Below are 6486 nucleotides of genomic sequence, written 5' to 3' on the forward strand. Positions count from 1 at the left end.
TCTATGACCCTTCTCTGCTTTAATTTTTTGCAACTATTCCTCAGTTCCATGCATTTTCCTTCAGGCATCTGTCAGAAATGTCCTGAATGTATCTGATTCTTGCATGTGAGTGTGCTGATGGCAACCTCAGACTATGACAGTGTACATCTGGGCTGTTTGTGTCAACTGTAAGCCGCCATCTCCTGCCTCTTCTCCACTCCCCAGAATCAGCATTTGATCTGAAGGAATAATTTATAAATCAAAAATTTAAAAAAATTGTGGTTTAATTATGATGTGGCATCTGTGATCTTTTTATCTTGTGCATTGGGTTGTATACAAAGCTAGGAGAATGTTTACTGTACAGTATATTGAAATATTTGCCATGGGTTTCATGGTTCTGGTGCAAATTGCTGCTGTATTTTCTGCCCGATTTTCCTGTCAGACCTTCAACATCATGTAATATGTAATCCAGCGTAGACGTAGTGAAGGCAGCAGACGTCAGATGCATTTGAACCGAGGTACAGCAGAGACATCGCTCAGCTTCTTGCCGATCTTTGAGACAAAGAGATGACAAGCGTGAGAAGTTGATGCAAAACATTAGTGTGAACGGTCAAGCTTTCTGGATCATTTTGATTCAAGTCAAAATAGAACAAATTGTTATTTCAGCAGTATTTAATTACAAAATAAATCCTAGAATGAAAGAACCAAATTGATAAGACTTCAAATGTCTTTGAAGTCTCTAGCTGTAATATTTACAAAACTCTTTGAATGACGCACAAAGAACAAGACGATCGAGATAAAGCTGATTCGATGCTATTTTTTTCATTTGAACGTATTTCAGTAATCACTTTATTTGTAGATAAATAATAAGATACAACATAACTTTATCCTGAATAACAGATTATATACACTGAAAAAAAAAAGGAATATGTAATCATTATGATATAAGAAAGAAAATTTACATAGTTTATTTTTTTCGAGTAAAATGAATGAGCAATGTGTTTTCATTGTTTCTAGTTAACACTGTGTAAACAAGTTATTAATGACCGGGTTGATTTATGTAGCGCAAATGTGATTGATTCAAGTCGTAAAAAAGTAAACCAGTTACAGTTTGAATCACACAAGGACGTTGGTGCTGATCGAAATACACTATAACTACAGTGTTAAAACACTCACGGTAGAACAGCACTGTGGTAATGAGTGTGTTACAAAACACCAGAATTGTGGTTTGATTCTCAGCTTAGATGGAAGTTTAGTGTTTGATTTTATTCAGAGCTTTAAAAATAGACACTCAAATCATGTTTGATGATTCAATATTTTTCCATTGTGATCTTATTTTACTGCAATTTGGTGAAAGACGACCAAGAAACGTAATCAGGAGCAATCAAATACATATTTAATTTGCTGTGTCAAGCTAGTTAATATAGACTATTAGCTAGATTGAGAGATAAAAGAATTCTTGGGAAAAAGTTCTTCTGATGTGACAGGAAGTCGATTGGGCGTTCTGAAAACTTGCCATGGCTTTTTGTAACTCACAATAAACATCAATGCTCCAAATCTGATTATCTGCTTGATTTGGCTGGTATAAAAGTCAACAGCCAGATTCAGTCTTCATTACTTATTCAAAAGATTAAGGAAAGCACTTCTACATGAGCTGTGCAAATTAGCCATGTTAGCTTCACCTCAGTCAACATTGTCTATTGACTGTGGATAGCCGGGTAGGTTTCAGTAACGATTTAGTCAAACATGCTAATGATTAAGTTTAATATGCCTTGTACACCGATCAAGGTCAGTGTTCGGAGGCTTCCTGGAATCAGTCTAAATTAGATGGTAATTCTCATCCGGCCCAGCCGAGCGGATCGACAGATTTATCTGTTTGTTATAAGACCGAGCGTGTAATTAATCACAACAGAAAGAGACGCCTTCTGCATACGATCCGACTTCGACATTGAAAGTTGAGCAGCACAAGCCATGTACAAACATCAAAGTCCCCTCGAGCAGGCTTTTAATAAAGAACGCTTGTGCTTAACAGACAAATCATATACATCACTCAGTTCAGTTCAGTTCAATGTTATTTGTACAGAGCTTTTAACAAGACATTGTCTCGAAGCAGATTTACAGAAACAGAACAGTTTTGAATAGAAAAGGAAATCGACAAGGATAAAAAAAAAAATCATGTGAAAATAAACTGTGTAAGAATTACATTTAAAAAAAAACTTGAAAATAAATGAACTGTGTGTAAAGTAATTGTGTCTAATATCCATGGAGGGGAAAAATTACATGTAAAAAATGATATTAAAAAAGCGAGTGAAAATAAATGAATTATGGAAAATGTCTGATGTTAAATAAAAAAATTAAGAATAAATGAATCATATGAAGAAAATCATGTGAAAATGAATGAATTGAGTGTGGAAAAAGTTGAATGCAGACATTGGTCTAAAGTATTTAAAAGTTGCATAAAGACTGATATTATTAATGTTATTAACTATGAAGGACTGATGAAGATCACAAGAGTTTCCCATATTAGAATTCCACTTCATATAAATATGGCAGCATTACTAACACACACACACACACACACACACACAAACAGGTTAGCGTCACACAAAGATGGTTCAAACGATTATATTGACCTCTGCATGCAAAAGAAGTACAAAACCTCAAATCCTCACCATCGTGAAGGGAACACGGTAAGAGAGTAAGGTCGAAGGCTGAAACTAGAGATAGATAGGCCGTGGCTGTGGAAAAAGAAGTTCTAGCATGAGCACACCACAAATAGCACTCGGTATCGAAATACTGTAAAGGGACGTGTCAAAACACAAGCCATTCTCTCTCCATCTCTGGAAACGCAGAGTCAGCACGGTGAAGCTACAGCCAGAAATAGATTCCCAGAGAAAAAAAAACAGTTTTCCTGGAAGGAATCATGAAGTCTACAGCTGAATTATATATATATATATATATAATTATATATATATATATATATATATATATATATATATATATATATATATATATTTTTTTTTTACACTATCACAAAATGGGTATGAGTTGGACATTTGTGAAGCAATTTATTGTCAAATGAAATTGACTAAACTTGGTTTGTGCCACACGATTAATTTTGTCGAGTCGAGTATTGAGTGCAAGTCAAACAGTTCACTTGCTGATCATGACATGAAAAAAAAATTTACTAAATTAAAGGTTTGGTGCCGTGAATTTCCCCCTCGTGCAGAGCGCGGTGAGCTGAGCCGAGCTGCACGGCACACACAGCAACTCTACAGCAGCCGCTCCAACGCTCGTGTCTGCTCTGTGGCATGTTTTCATGTGTTTTCTGTTTTATGTCACATCTTCGCCCCTGGATTGTTGCCGCTTGTTGCTCTAAAGTGGCTCTCACCTGCTTTGTGTTTTTCTATTAAATAACAGTCCACGTCCACAGTTACCTATTAATGATTCTTGCTACAAATTGCCTCTGTTTTAATCTTGCCTACCCTTGTATAACCTGTTCGTTGTTCTTCTGACCTACTTCCTGTTTTTCTTTAAGATTTAGCCGAACATCATTTGGACTGTCTTGATTATATTAAATATTCTCTATCTCCACTTTCATCTACTGGAAATCCCCAACATTCCTCGCTTTATATTTACATACAACACTAAAACACATAATAAAGTGAAGTGAAGGATATACGGCTAAGTATGGTGACCCATACTCGGAATTCGTTCTCTGCATTTAACCCATCCAAGGTGCACACACACCCGGAGCAGTGGGCAGCCATTTATGCTGCGGCGCCCAGGGAGCAGTCGGGGGGTTCGGTCCCTTGCTCAAGGGCACCTCAGTCGTGACCGGCCCGAGATTCGAACCCCCAACCTTCGGGTTACGCGTCAGACTCTCTAACCATTAGGCCACGACTAATAACCATTATAATACAACATAGACAACATGTAAAGACCTGGAAACCAAAACACAACATGCAACAAAGATGGACAGAAACAGATACAAAAGAGCAGGTATAAATCGGGCAACACTTTAGGGATAACGAGAAACAAGTGGAACACATGACCTTAAACAAAGAGCAAAAATGCCTGCCAGCACCCCCCTGTTGGTCAGACAGGGAATTGTCCCAGTAGTTCCTAACAGTAACTTTTATATATTTGTACGTATTGATATATTTCTGAAAATAATTACAGAATTTTTTTGCCAATTCAAAACATAAAATAGAATTTTGCAACAAAACAATGTATTTGTATAATTTATAAAATGTAAAAAAAAATAGGTAAAAACTTTCATTTGTTTGTTTTTTATTTTGTATTTGTTTTAGAAAATGCAATGAGTGCAGCATTGTGTGACTGTCGTGTCAAAGGTAAAATAAGTAAGTAATAAAATATTCAGTTAATTAGTTTAGTAATCAATTCAATTCAAATGTATTTGTACAAAGCATAACAATAGGCATTGTCAAAAAGTAGCTTTACGGAAATTGACAAAATTATAAAAATATATCTTTAATGAACAGAGGTGAGGATTGCAATGAAATCTCAGTTGAGTTTTACCACAAAGTTTTTTTTCTTCTCTTAATCTTCGCCAAGTCTTCATTCATAACGATGTATTTATTATTAACGTACAATACATAGCTTATTAATCCATTTCTAGTCACTTGTGAAGCATCCAGGAAACAGGTTAGATCCTGTTGTTACTTATGCTACAGCATCCTGAAAAAGTCAAGACTAGCTTTCCTAGAATTTATATATTAACGGATTGAAATGTTACTTTTACTTAGTCCCATAAATAACTTGATATTTTTGTGACGTTTGTTTACAAACATATCCGTAGCAAGTCCAGAGGATTGAACCAATCAGGTTCAAGCTTTTAGACATCCATGTCTTTATGCTATTATAAGCTGTAAATTATCGGCTGAATAAATCACAGCGTTAGCATTTGACAGGTTTATATGTCAAAGCAATAATTTTCTGTCTGTTTTTTTTCTGTCATAAGTCCCTCGAATGCTGAGGTGTTTTTCTTTTCATTAAGCCACATTCAATTCATGCCTATTTTAATGAGCCATTGTGAACCTTATATGCTGCTGGTCAGGTATTAAAGACCCATTTACTCTCAAACACATTCAAATACATACATACATACACATACATACACAGGCTTGTTTTATGAGGACCTGCCTAGACCTAAATCTATCTCTAAACTTAAACTCGGTTACCAGTTACCACAAATAAACCTTTGAGCGCTTTTAGTTTGATTCAATAACCATCACAAACATCATTTTATCTTCCCAACCAACTATCACTCCATCATTCCTCTGCTTCACCAAACCCTATTTCCTCCAGTCCAAAAAAGGAGCGATTCCTTTTTTCCTCTACACCATCACTTCATCTTTCCTCCACAGTATTTTTGTCATTTTTCTCCTCACCTGCACTCCACCAGTCAATCTTTCCTCCACTCCACTATTCCACTGCACCACCAATCCATCTTTCCTCCACTCCACCATTCCTCTGAACTATCACTCTATTTGTCCTCCAATTTACAATTCCTCCGCATCATAACTCCATCTTTCCTCCACTCCAACATTCCTCTGCACCATCAATCCATCTTTCCTCTTCACCATCACTCCATCTTTTCTCCACTCCAACATTCCTCTGCACCATCAATCCATCTTTCCTCTTCACCATCACGCCATCTTTTCTCCATTCCAACATTCCTCTGTACCATCACGCCATCTTTTCTCCATTCCAACATTACTCTGCACCACCACTCCATCTTTCCTCCACTGCATCACTCAAATCATATCTTCCACTGACAGTTATATGAGTGCTGCATTTCTGCATTATCTATCACAGCCTCCCCAATTAGATGTAGAATCCAGAGCCTCATTAGCTACTCCATGTAGGACGATTCCTCCCGTTCCCCAGACGTAGCCATTCCCCCTCCCTCGTCCCATTAATGAGACACACTCCGTTTACACTGCGCTCCCAATTACCCAGCGGAAACATGATGAAGTACAGAATGGGGTCTGTCAGGTTTGTTGGCAGAACCTCAGAAAAAAAGAAAACTTTTCCCCTGACCGTGACGCAACCAGGGGAATTCTGAGTAGGTGAGTGTGACACAGAGCTTCTGCTGACCGAGTTACACATCAGTGTCAGAGCAGAACCCTGAAAGCACAACACAAGCTCCATGTTTTCTTCCGTTACAGTGAGGAAATTAGCAGGTATCTGTTTAGGCCTCAAGTGGAAAGAGCTTAATGTTCTCGGTGGCCACTGATTATGGATGAAGAGCTGGGTGTTTATGCTAGGAAATGATTAACAATAATTATTACAGGAAGCTGACTAACACACATCTATGTTTATATATAATTATTAATTAAGACTCTTTTGTTTGTTTGGACTGAATGCAACAGCCCAGTGTTGATATATGCATTTTTGAACAATCTCACAATCTTATTATGCAGGTATTTAATGTATGTATTGTATATATGTATTCAAATTAAACTAACAAACAAAACAAAG

The sequence above is a fragment of the Tachysurus vachellii genome, chromosome 24 (genome assembly GCF_030014155.1).
Source record: "Tachysurus vachellii isolate PV-2020 chromosome 24, HZAU_Pvac_v1, whole genome shotgun sequence".
Classification (NCBI taxonomy): Eukaryota; Metazoa; Chordata; class Actinopteri; order Siluriformes; family Bagridae; genus Tachysurus; species Tachysurus vachellii.